The sequence below is a fragment of the Apaloderma vittatum genome, unplaced genomic scaffold, assembly GCF_000703405.1.
Source record: "Apaloderma vittatum isolate BGI_N311 unplaced genomic scaffold, ASM70340v1 scaffold8371, whole genome shotgun sequence".
Classification (NCBI taxonomy): Eukaryota; Metazoa; Chordata; class Aves; order Trogoniformes; family Trogonidae; genus Apaloderma; species Apaloderma vittatum.
This window is the reverse complement of record NW_009700802.1, coordinates 33,304-46,427: the sequence shown is the minus strand read 5'-3', so window position 1 is coordinate 46,427 and position 13,124 is coordinate 33,304.

Genomic DNA, 13,124 nt, shown 5'->3' with positions numbered 1-13,124 from the left:
AGCAAGGTTCCTGATGACACAAAACTGGGAGGAGGGGCTGACACACCAGCAGGCTGTGCTGCCATTCAGAGAGACCCGGACAGGCTGGAGAGTTGGGCAGGGAGAAATTGTATGAAATACAACAGGGGCAAGTGTAGAGTCTTGCACCTGGGAAAGAACAACTTCAAGCACCAGTATAGGTTGAGGACTAACCTGTTGCAGAGCAGTGCAGGGGAAAGGGACCTGGGGGTCCTGGTGGGCAGCAGGATGACCATGTGCCAGCACTGTGGCTTCATGGCCAAGAAGGCCAATGGCATCCTGGGGTGTATTAGAAGGGGTGTGACCAGTAAGTCAAGAGAGGTCTTCCTTCCTCTCTACTCTGCCCTGGTGAGGCTGCATCTGGAATACTGTGTCCAGTTCTGGGCCCTTCAGTTCAAGAAGGACAGGGAACTGCTTGAGCGCATCCAGCGCAGAGCCACAGAGATGGTGAAGGGAGTGGAACATCTCCCTTGTGAGGAAAGGCCGAAGGAGCTGGGTCTCTTTAGCTTGGAGAAGAGGAGGCTGAGGGGTGACCTCATTAATGTTTATAAATATGTAAAGGGGGAGTGTCAGGAGGATGGAGCCAGGCTTTTCTCAGGTATGTCCAATGATAGGACAAGGGGCAATGGATATAATCTGGAACATAGGAGATTCCACCTCAACGTGAGGAAAAACTTTTTGACTGAGAGGATGATGGAGCCCTGGCACAGGCTGCCCAGGGAGGTTGTGGAGTCTCCTTCTCTGGAGACATTCAAAACCTGCGTGGGTGTGTTCCTGTATGACCTACTCTAGGTGATCCTGCTCTGGCAGGGGGGTTGGACTAGATGATCTTTTGAGGTCCCTTCCAACTCTTGACATTCTGTCATTCTGTGTGATCCTGTGAAAGAAGTTGGTAGGCAACAGCTAGCCATACTAACGATGGAAAGCCACTCCTGCACAGGGTATTGTCCGGCCAAAATTAATGGAGTGAGGCAGAGGGCAGGAAAGAACTGATTGACTTGATTTACACCAACAGTATATGATTAGTGATTAAAAAGGGCATTAATATTCTAGCCGCATGCAGAGTGCTCAAAGCACCTTCAGTGATCATTATCAAGTTAGGTCAAACTCTCAAAATTGCATCTCCATCAGCCACAGGCAGACACAGAATCACAGAATCACAGAATGTTAGGGGTTGGAAGGGACCTCTGAAGATCATCTAGTCCAACCTCCATCCCAGCATACCTAACCACTACACCATAGCCTCAAGTGCTAGATCTACTTTTTTTTTAAACACCTCCAGCGTTGGTGACTCCACCACCTCCCTGGGCAGCCTGTTCCAGTGCCCCACCACTCGTTCAGTAAAGAACTTCCCCCGAATATCCAATCTAAAGTTACCCTGACGCAACTTGAGGCCATTTCCCCTTGTCCTGTCAGTAGTAATTAGAGAGAAGAGACCAGCACCAGCCTCACTACAGCCTCCTTTTAGGTAGTTGTAGAGGGCAATAAGGTCTCCTCTCAGCCTCCTCTTCTCCAGACTAAACAAACCCAGTTCCCTCAGCCGCTCTTCATAGGGCATGTTTTCCAGACCTCTCACAAGCCTTGTTGCCCTTCTCTGCACCCGCTCCAGCACCTCGATGTCCTTCTTGTACTGTGGTGACTAAAACTGGACACAGTACTCGAGGTGCGGTCTCAAGAGTGCCGCATACAGGGGCATGATCACCTCCCTCCTCCTGCTGCATCTCCATCAGCCACAGGCAGACACTGTGGCAGCAGTTACTGACAGTAATCTTACTGACAGTTGCCAATCATGTGTCTCCTCTACACCTCCTCTATTTACAGGTTATTTCCACTGCAAACCCATGGATGGGTCTATGGTTGTAAGATACTAATAAAGTAGTTACCAGACTCTTGCAGCTGCAATTGTCCAGTAAAAATCTTTCATCACCGGGATCACACACACTGTGTTGAGAAGTTGACAGATTGTTTTGAGTCCAAAGAGAAACCTGCATATCAAAGCTTATTTCTTAATGTTTGCGTCACCTATTTCACAGTTTTCTCTGCCAAAACGTGAACACTTTCTTTTCCAGAAGAGAAGTTCAAGAATTAAAAAACTTGTTTAAAAGAGGTATCCATTCTTTTTTCACCACCATCACATCAGGATACTAAGCCTCAGATGCCTTTGAGATTGCCGGTAAATGTCATGCAATAAATAACAACACATAACAAGAGTTGATAGTTCCACGCAGCACTTGTACACAATGTTTTCCATGTGCAAAGACTAGAGTAAACATTAACTGGACAATAACTTTGTTTCTTTATCTTTGGCATGCAGCCTACAGGAGATGATTTCAGTGACCTTGCATTGTTGCAAACCTGCTGGAGACAGAGCTATGTTATCTCCACTGAAATCAGAACTGCAGGGAAGCTGAGTAGCAAATTGGAATTCCTGATAATTTCAAACTCAGCAACTCGCCGTCTGAAAAGGAAAGGAATACTTAAAGACTGGCGTCACAAACAATCACACAGCAAAGACACCGAACACCACTGCATTACAAGGTCATCCACAAAAGTTCGCATGTGCTGGACTTCCCAAGAGAGTCTTAAAACCAAGAACAGTCCTATTGTAGCGAATACATTCACTAGACAAAACATCCCTCAAAATTAAAACAACAGACGATGGCTTTTCTCAAAAGAACAGCTTATCTGAAAACATTATAACCGAGGAGTCAGTGGTATGTGGCTAAGTAGACTACGCCTTCCCCTCCATCCCCTATTTAGAGATTGTATTTGTCAGTAGCAACCTTGTGCAGTGGGAGTGGAAATCTCCCTTGCAGAGGGGCAGGATGCTACTGAGCTTTTTAGCAACAGTTTATCCAAGTCTGCAGCGGCAGCTCCCAGGACATCCATAGCTTAGCAGCGCAGAAGCTACTGCCTCGCAGGCCCCTTTCGGTTGCTGTCGCTCCAGCCCTTCTGTGCACAATTCAGTCTGCGGGTGGTGCATACACAGCACCAGTGCCGCTGCAAGCTGACCTCTGTTGCACCGCACTTCGCTGAGGCAGTACCCTGCACGCCATGCCAAAAGATGCTATGTTCATTAACTCTACCACAAGTAAGGTCTTGACCTCTAATTAAGCTGTCAAAAAAGCAAAATGTGAGAATGGCGTTGAAAGCAATTTATAGTGATACTATCTAATGTCGCTAATTGCTACAACAGAAATAGTCTCTTCCAGCTTCTCTTAGTCTTCCCTGATCCCTCTTTTTAGGTGACTGACGGCTAGTAATATTAATTGTATTTTCGTAAGAACACAAAACATCGGCAGCTCACAGAGCTTACACATACACTTCGTTAAAGAGGGAAACAGCAGCAGCAATGCAAGTAACCTGTGAGCATTTTGCAACCAGAAGTGTTAATCCATTGTCCTCATCTTGCTTCTTGAGCTACTGTGCCTCGTTAGGGTAACTGTCCACAAAAAATGCATGAGTTCTCTTTGACATTTGAGTCTATATTTGTGTCAAACCATGAATTCCATTTGAACCAGAGATAAAAAGCGCTATGGGGAAGACAGGAAGCAGTTGGAGTGAAGGAATAATAATAAAAGACTAATGGTAGAAAGTCAGTAAACCTGGATAAATACTCATTCATTGGGTAGCTTCTGTAGATAAAGAAGTGATTATTATCCAAGTAAACCATTTTTTCATGCCGAACCCCAGAATAAAGCAACTGAACAGCAAGTCCCTTAGCAGTGTTCTTCCATCAGTCAGTGAGGCTGCCCAGAAACTTTTCTGGCAAAAGGGCACTACAAGCTGTGAAATGAAAGGGTCTTTCACCAGCAGAGAAGGGGGAAAATGACCTAACTCAAATGGTCACCTGAGACTGTAAGTTGAGGTGGGTGGAGGGGAACTTGTAGGAAAAAAAGTTAGTATGGTCTTTGCTTAAATAATGATTGGAATTTGCAGCAGTTTGTGAGCTGTGCTCCAGAAACACTCAAGAGGGAAATGAGAATGGAAAGAAATGCATTTAAGAGTTTGCAGTTAGCAAAACTGTTTGCTGTTAGAAACTTGTTAGCAAGTTTCTTGGAGGCTTGTTGTTGTTTTCTGGGGGTTTCTGTTAATTTACTTCTACAAACTGTGTTTGGTTTCACAATTTCAGTCAGACTTTAAGTGCAGAGTAGCTATAAGGTCAGCATGGGGAATCTCCATAGTTAATAAAGCACAGATAGGCAGCCTCTTCATAACTCAAGTCTCAGATTTCATTGCTCTAAGAGTAAGGAGGTGAAGAGGCTGATTCCAAAGGTCTGCAAGAGAGGCCAAGAGAACGTGACATAGCCCATCTGGACTAAGAAATACAGTTAGCCCACATCTAGTGAGCTTAGAGGCATACGGTCGAGCTCTGTGTTCACATGTACTGCTCAATTCACTTGCTAGCAAAGGACACAATTTTATTTTTCCTTAAGATACTACTTTTAAGCCTTTTAACAAGATAAAAGAAATCAAGCTTTGCATTTGAGGAACAGCAAGATTTCCTGTTAACATCACATCTGGGTCCATCGGGGCTTTTATTTTCTTTTAAGCAATTACTCATGTTTTCATGCAAGCAATTTCATTCCGGTGGGGATGAAGGAAAAGAGATGAGCAAAGAGCTCACAAAATGAGTTATAATAAAAACCAAGAAACTACATTTAAGTACCTAAGTAAAATATCTAAATATCTAATATAATGTCTAATATAAATAACCACATCTAAATAATTAGTAACATACAGTCAGAGCATTGGCAATGAGTCCAGCTACTGCCCGTTGTTTATCGCCTCACACATCACCAATACAACTGGAGTTCTAGCTTTACTTTCAGACTGCAAATGATGTAGCAGTAACCACACCACATGCAACTGATCATTCCCAATAAGACAGAAGAAAGTAAAGCCAAGAATTAATTGTGTATATTTGTATAAATGAAACAATGTTTATCTTAACACAGGAAAAAAACACAGGAGACTTTTTAAAAACAAAAGAAGATCAATCCTGTTTGCAGTGACCATCTCCCATTGTTTTGCCTTCTCTCATAGTTCTAAATATTTGACTTACAATGAACTCACATGACTGTTCTTCCCATCTTGAAATTACTCGGTAAATATAATTAAAACCGAAATACTGCTCACTGCTGGACACATGGCAGCTCTTTCCATCAAAAAAAATCCATAGGTTGTCAAAACACAGGCTTAAAAACCCCACACACATACTTTTCAATGGTTATCCAAGGACCACTAAAAATCCTCACGGTTTTCTTTACACTTAAAAATAAAAAAAAATATATAAACAAGAAACTAAGCATGAGATGCATGGAGAAGAATGTTTTGAGACTGAAGAACTACTAAATCAACAGATTTTAGCTATGTATTAAGGTCAAATAGCAAATCACGTAAGGTCTTTCAAGTTTTCAGGATTTCTGCAGCACAAATTCTTCATGGTCAGTTGAGAAAAAGAGAAATAATGAGATTTAAAGTGAAATTGGCTTGACAATCTAATCTCACCTTTTATCTTCTGAGTATATTTCAGCAGTAAGCAGGCTGTAAGACACAGGGATAATGCCAACTACGCAAACACTGTTTGTTTATTCAGCTATTGTGTTGACTATCTTGCATTCCTGTGTTAGACACAGTGGTTTGTGAAGACCAGAGTGTGACCAATGACCAGGGCATACATCCAAACTCTCTGGTTAGAGGCAGTGACAGGAACAGCCTGTTAGCTTTCCACCTTCAATACCGTACACATACCACTTCCTTAGTGGCCTCTTTTAAAAATTCAGCACCACTTATTTTGTGGTATGAGTATCTGACCTAACTACATCTACCTGAATTTTCAGTAACACTCTCCAGCTTCTGTTGACCAGTAAATTTAGTCAGAGAACACAGGTACCTGATGGATCTTCCTGCTTCCACATGGGCTAATGGACATCCACCGTGCTGAAACACATTCAACCACAACATCACCTCAATTACTAGGACTGGCACCTTAGACCCATGGCCCCTTCTTCCCTCCCATCTACTCCTGAACCTCTCTAAATGTTGCTTATCTTGCCACTTCTGCATAGCAAACTAGGCCTCATTAAGTGTAGTGCTACTGCCCTTTTTTCCTCCCTATTATTCTCCAAAGGGGAACAGAGACACAACAGCTAATTGCGAAGTCTGCAGACAAGGGGAAAAAAAAATCAACACCAGCCTCCATAACACTTTATTTTCGAATTAAAAACATCTACATGATATCACAGCTCATGAAGAGTGTCGTTTTCTTTATTGTTTTCCTCTTCCAGCAAGACTTAAGTAGATTACTTGAAAAAGTTCCACCACCTTAATATTCTCCACAAGCACCAGAAAATATCTTGGATGACTGGTTTTAATTTTTTTATATTTACTAGAATGCCATTGTAGGGAGCAATACAATCTCAAAATTTGTCACAAATTTTATATTCAAATCTCGAAACTATTCACAATGAAAACCAGTCTATTAATATTGAATTTGGCACTCTTTTACAGGACATATCCACTATTACAGGGTTATAGCCTTCTATTCTGAAATTCATAACGAAGCCAAACAAAATACAGGGCATACATAGAGATAAATCCTTATTCCAAGAAATTATTTTGTTTGGAGTCTTCAAGGGCTCAACTCAATATCCAAAAGTACTTTGTGACTATAAAAGAAGGGTAAAAAGTTTCACTATCTCCCTAATCTTCATGAGGCCACTAGTGGATGTTCGTGACATGGATTGACCTCTAGATCTAGTATTTGTCACTCTTCAAAACAAAATATTAAAGTAGAAAGCTAAGTTTGGCTGATTTCCGTGGGTACAACGAAGGATAGATTAAGAGCCATAGGAAAGTTATAGCTCAGAATGGACCAGTCCAACTTAAAAAATTAGGGACATCAAGCAATTGTTTTGCATGAAAATAAAATCCACTTCAGCAGCCAGAGCATATGAAATTTCACACCACCATATTTTCCCACATTGTTTATCTTCCACATCACATGCACTGAGAATCAGGCAAGTCTTTTATGCATCAGACCTTCTATATGCAGAACATCAACTGCCTACACCTGGTAAGCCTTAAGTGAAAGGAGACAAAGAGCAAGCAGGCACTCACCCTGGATCCTTCCCTTAGGCCTCATCTGCAGAAGGAGCTGTGTTTCTATATGGGGTTAAATAGTAACGTGCACAGCCTTATGCAGATCTGTTCCGTAGGCGCTGATGGCCTCACCTTTCTTCTGATCAGGAGCACAGCTGGCCCACTATCCTCGAGGCAGCCTGTAGGAAGAGCTGCCCTAAGCTAGAGCTGGCGTTTAACACTTGCCTGTTTGAATAGCGACTGAGGTATCTGCTGCCTTGCAAAACCATCCCAGCTCAGCATTAATGGACCAGTCTACGCAAAAATAAGCCTCCCATTCTCATCTTAAGATCATCCATGTGCGATTTACTAGAGTGCTGAATGTCATTGCTACAGTACTCTTGCTAATTTGGGTACTCTGCACTTCATCAAACATGTTAGGAACTGTTAGGATCAACACAAGATGACAAATGTCACAAAGAGACTTTTTTTTTTTTAAATTAGGGAGTCACTAGATTCCTATTAGTTACTTTTAGGCTGGATTATATCTGCATGTCACAATCACTGAATTATTCCTATCAACGGTAAGTACTGCCAGAGTTTGTTTGTTGTAGTCTTGATCCTCCTATGGTTGCTAATACACCAAGAAACCTTATTTCAGGTTGCCTAGCTCATATTCTGATTTATTCAAAATTTCCTATAACGTGAGTGGTCAGCAGCTCAACAGTTCAAGAGATTTTCACCTTCCCAGGACAAGGCGACTGCAAACTAAAAATGTACAACGAAAAGATGCATAAAGCACTGGTGTCCAGAGTTTCACTGGAGACAGAACGCACAATCACATGTAAAGTAAACGGGGCTGTTTCCAAAAACATCCCTGTTACAGTCATGACCTCTTTGTCAGGGTCCATGAAGGGGCTGATGTGATTGATAGACAAATGCCTAGTAATAACATAAATCGTTTACAGGATGTTTTCTTAAAACCGCCCTACCCCTTTACTACTTAGAGGCAGAGGAACCTGATAAATATCCTGTCACACTCCCCATCATGTTCTGTTTACTCTACATACATTTCAAAGATTGAGATTGCACATCAAGACTATGCTGGATTCTGTGGAGTGCATCTAATGCAACAACTATGAATGAATAACTGCTGAATTCAGACTTTTCCAAGAGCTAATGGCCAGTCAGCACGCAAGGTAATCCTCATCCTTTTCAAAACATGCTTTTCAACAATTTATGTGAAAATGAGGAGTGAGAGAAGGAGAGCAAGGATTTGTAACAACTTTTAAGTCTTCGAGGAAGAAGAAATAATGTCTAAGAGCTTTATGAGTCAGGAAAAAAAGGCAAAAGAATGTGTGATTTTAGGGTTTTTTGTTTCTTTTTAGAATCCGTATCAAGTATCTTTGGAGTTGTCTTCCATGTCCTGAGATAGGAAAACCAAAACAACATACACGCATCTTTTCTGCATCCTGTACTAGCATCTTTAACAGACTCAGTTAATAACTGCAAAGGATTATACAAATAATAAGCTGAAAATGGAGTAGTTTTCATTGCCAGAGAAAGAAGAACGTTTCCAAATTCTATGGGTTAAAAAAGCCAATAAATTTAACACTTTTGAAGATGCTAGTATAATCCTTCCAAAACTAAAGAGAACAGATGACTCAACCATATGGCCAAGTTCCACTAAAATTCTGTCCTGTAATCATAAAATATGATGTAATATAGTTTGTTCCCAGGAGAAGGAAAGGCGTTAGACATATGTGACATGCACAAGCATTCCCTGGATCCATCTGGCTAGCTATTTTAAAAAGGTATTACACAAATAAGCAGGGTTTTTTAGAAGCCTCCAATATAAATATTCTTAAGCCTTTTCTTGGAAAAGAAATGAGTACTGCTCTTAAAAATCTACATTAAGGCATCAACCATCAGTGTTACAAACACTGCTCAGCTAAATAGATATAATTACTTACTTGTTACACCTTTCTGCAGCAATGCAGATTTAAAGAAAAGTTTGCCTCTACAAACTTTGAAAACAATCTGTGGTTTATTACTACTTCACATACAGTTAATGTGAATATGCTAGAAAAATAGAGTTTGAAGGACTATTTGCAAATCACAAGAAGCTTCTCTTTTAAAAATATCTATGGAAGAGAAAAACATACACACCAACTAAGAACACACATACACTAAGTGGCAAAGAATATTATTTTCTGCATTACGTAAAGATTGAATGAAGAAAACTGCGGAGAAGGATATCAGAGCCATCAACTGTAATAGGTAAAATACTCTTAAATCCATTAATCACCCAAATATGCACAATGAAAGTCATCAATACCTCATTTATTCAAAGATTTCACATAAATTGTTGGAATTAAGGGTAATGATTCAGTACATTGTTGTCACTCTGGTAATCATTATGTTCAGGGCACCATTTAAGAAGGAATGCACTGATGCCTTAACTAAGGCATTGGTGCCTTAACTAACAGTTCTATAATAAAACTCCAATTTTTATTGTCAGTAGTTCATATCTACCCACAACTCGAGTCAGGCTACCAGAAAAATACACTGACTGCAGCAAGAAAAGTAAGGGAAAATTACAAGAAGCAATAGTTTCATTTCTCATAGTGGCAAAACTAGCAAGGGAAAATTACTGGAGACTGACTAGGATATAATTAGTACAAAGCCTTTATAAATCCACCATGTTAAAACTCCCCTCTACATAATAGTACCTTGCTCTGCAACAGACAGGGTCCTGGTAGCCACTAGAAGAGCATACATAAAGTATCCTTTTCTATGACAGCATGCACACCAACATAAAAGTTTAGAGAAGGATCAAAAAACAAAAAAAAACAAGTGACCACACAAATGAGCCCAGAGAAGCATCCATGTTTCCCAACTCCCAGTCCAATCTGTATGAAACTGAAGTGTTAGGAATCATGAGGCAACACATAAATAAGAAAACAGAGTAACTATGGACTGGACATGAACTGTACATTCAAGCTGTTCACTAAGGTGCAGCATTAGTGTGTCTCTGAAACAGCATTATAGCTGGAAAAGCTTCAGAAGTGCAAGGATGATCTAAACCAGCATCTATATGAAGAACAAATGGGCTACAGAACCTCAGCCTCAGAGGCAGGTTAAGGGAGACAGAAAAAAACCCAATAATATGGGGAAAGCTGTACAGGGATCAACTGGTCAGTGTCTTTTCCAGCACAGTGAGTGACCCTGATATGAAAGCAGAACTAGATCAAAACCAATAAAAATGTCATTAGTCGACTTGTGGATCTCCTTCCAAAGGATGTTGCAGATGCAATAAGTTTACTTGGGTTCAAGACGGGACTGATTGTATATAAGGTAGAAAGATCACTACAGATTTTGAAGAGAGACTCATTCAAACCACAAGGAATGAATTTCCATGTTTGGGAAACTGCTTGAGCTGAACATAGTCAAGAGCTAGGAAAGTATGACAGAGAAGTGCTTGCTCTTCCCTAGTTATGCACTGATGGGCACCAACGGAAATAAAAAGACTAGGGACCCTAAATCTGAACTAGTGACCACTGTTCTGTTCTTAGCAGAAATACGTTCAGCCCCATTGTTTTTTGCACTACAACGCCTGTTCCCTATCCTGTTCTGTAGAACAAAAACCAATGACATACTGTCTGTAGAGCCTGATAGGCACCATGACCATATCACACTGCAAACACTGCCCTAAAGAAGAAACTAACCACACATTGTGACAGTTTATCTTTAGTGAGATGGATAGTAGAAAGAATAAAACAGCATTGCTATTCCTTATCTGTGCTTCACATTACCAATAAGCATATTCCTAAGAAAGGAACCCCTATGCTCAAGCAACCTGTTTGCTGCAGGACCCTAGCAATCTCTTAGCTTCTTCGCAAGTAGCCAAAGACAATTAAAAGAGAAAAGCAGTAATCTTGAATTCGTCAAGTTCTATATCACCAGCCCAACATTTTTCAGATGACTGCAGAACTAAAACTGTTTAAAGACACCAGACTTGGCTATGCTGCCTTAACCACTCGGGCAGAAAGCTGGAATACTTTTCATTGTACGGTCTCCTCATATGCCAGCTACTGATTCCTATAATCTTCTGTCAAGAGCTTTTAATGATAACTTGAGTCAAGGGTTGAAGTCTAAACCAAGGACAGGCTACAGCCACTGCACTTTAATTCAGGGTTTGAATAAAACCCTAAGGATGGATAAAACAGTCATTCTGACAGAACACATCTTTACTATGAAAGGACGCAACTTTGAATCATAGAATGCTGGAAGGGACTTTTAAGGTCATCTAGTCTAAGCCACCTGCAGTGAGCAGGGACATCTTTAGCTAGATCAGGTTTCTCACAGCCCTGTCCAATCTGACCCTGAATGCCTCCAGGGATGGAGTCTCCACCACCTCAACTTCAGCGGAATATCATCTCTTATATTAAGTATATTTTATGCCATGCACAGTCCACTATAGAAATATTGAACTGTTTGTTGAATCTTTTTTATGCACCTAATATGGACTTGAAAAGGAAGCTCTCAAAGAACTTTGCCTGCAGGCTAGCAAAAAAAATAAATTTTTTTAAACTCTTGAAGTATCAATTACCATGTATTAGTTTTGGTTTATCCTTCAAAAAATCTTAACTGTACTAAAAATAAGAATAATCAAGGACTTCTATTTGGGAAACTCCACATAGCATTTCAAAACAGCCCTTCAATTACTTCTGTGAATCAAATTTTAAAGATTTTGGCCTGGTAAACTAAAAAAGTAAAATCAACCTCCTGCTATTTTTCCAGAAAAGGTTACAGTGAAGATACTGCTATTAACAAAAATATTACTGTGGTGACTACAGAATTACAGTAAAGTGTGAACAGACAAGGCCTTCAAAATCTCACCCCAGAACATCACTATCCACTTGGGAAAATAAAAAATAATTTAAAAAAAAAAGGCAAGAAACCTTCTTCAGCATCTCCAAAAAACTCCAGAAGGTTGAACGATTATGCACTGGAAAGTGTTTCCTTAGGAGTGAGGAAAGTTTTGGCAAACACTCTGCAACGTCCCTATAAATTAAACCGCTGTGCTGCATCTGTCCAAGGCTTTGTACTCAGTCCCTGACACAACACATTGCCTCAGGCTGCTTGCTGAATGCCTGCCCAGCCACTGAACTGGTTTCACTGTGCTCCCCTTTGTCAAACTGGGCTGTTATGCTCCTTACAGGCTGGCCATCTACAACACCACCACTTTCTTTTAGTGAAAATGCTGTCAATGGCACAAGACATCAAGCATTGGGCCAATGCTTCAGGACTGCTGGAAGGTCACCTGCAGCCTCCAGTGTCTTAAAAAGAGATGGCAGGTTTTTGTGTGCTAGCTTTGCCCACTGGAAATTAAAACAAATCAACATTCAGGTATGAAATGAAGGGAAGAAAAATCCCACTATTCAAGTTCAGTTTTGGTTTGGTTTGGGTTTTCACGTTGTTTACTTGTTAGGTTTTTTTGTTGTTTGTTTGTTTTTGTTTTTAATGAAGCTAACAAACATTTTGGCAAATTAAAAACATTTTGATCATATATTACTTGGAAATAAATTAGAAGCTTTAGATTAATATTGGGCTTCAGGGGTAGCTAGCCACTTCCTTAGCTTTTGTTTTATTTTAGAATGCATCATTCTTTTATTTCTACGCCTATGCAAAAAGTTTTCCGAACATTTAATGTCAAACAGGAAAGCTGAAGTGGAAAGTGGATGACAGCCAGTCTAACTGAGCTTTATCAACACACTCCATACATCCTGACACACTATACATGCTCTGAATTACAACAAGCACTGTAACCAGTCATGCCACTGCTATTTTAAGAGACATCATATTTTGCAAACAGAAACGACTGAATTTCAGTGTAAAGTCCAAAATAACATACTGTGTTGTTTATGATCAATGTGTTTGCAGGAGACTGAAACACACAATAAAAGGGCAATAAAAAAATCTGTGCATTTCAGATATAGAAAAATCAGATGTTGTAATGC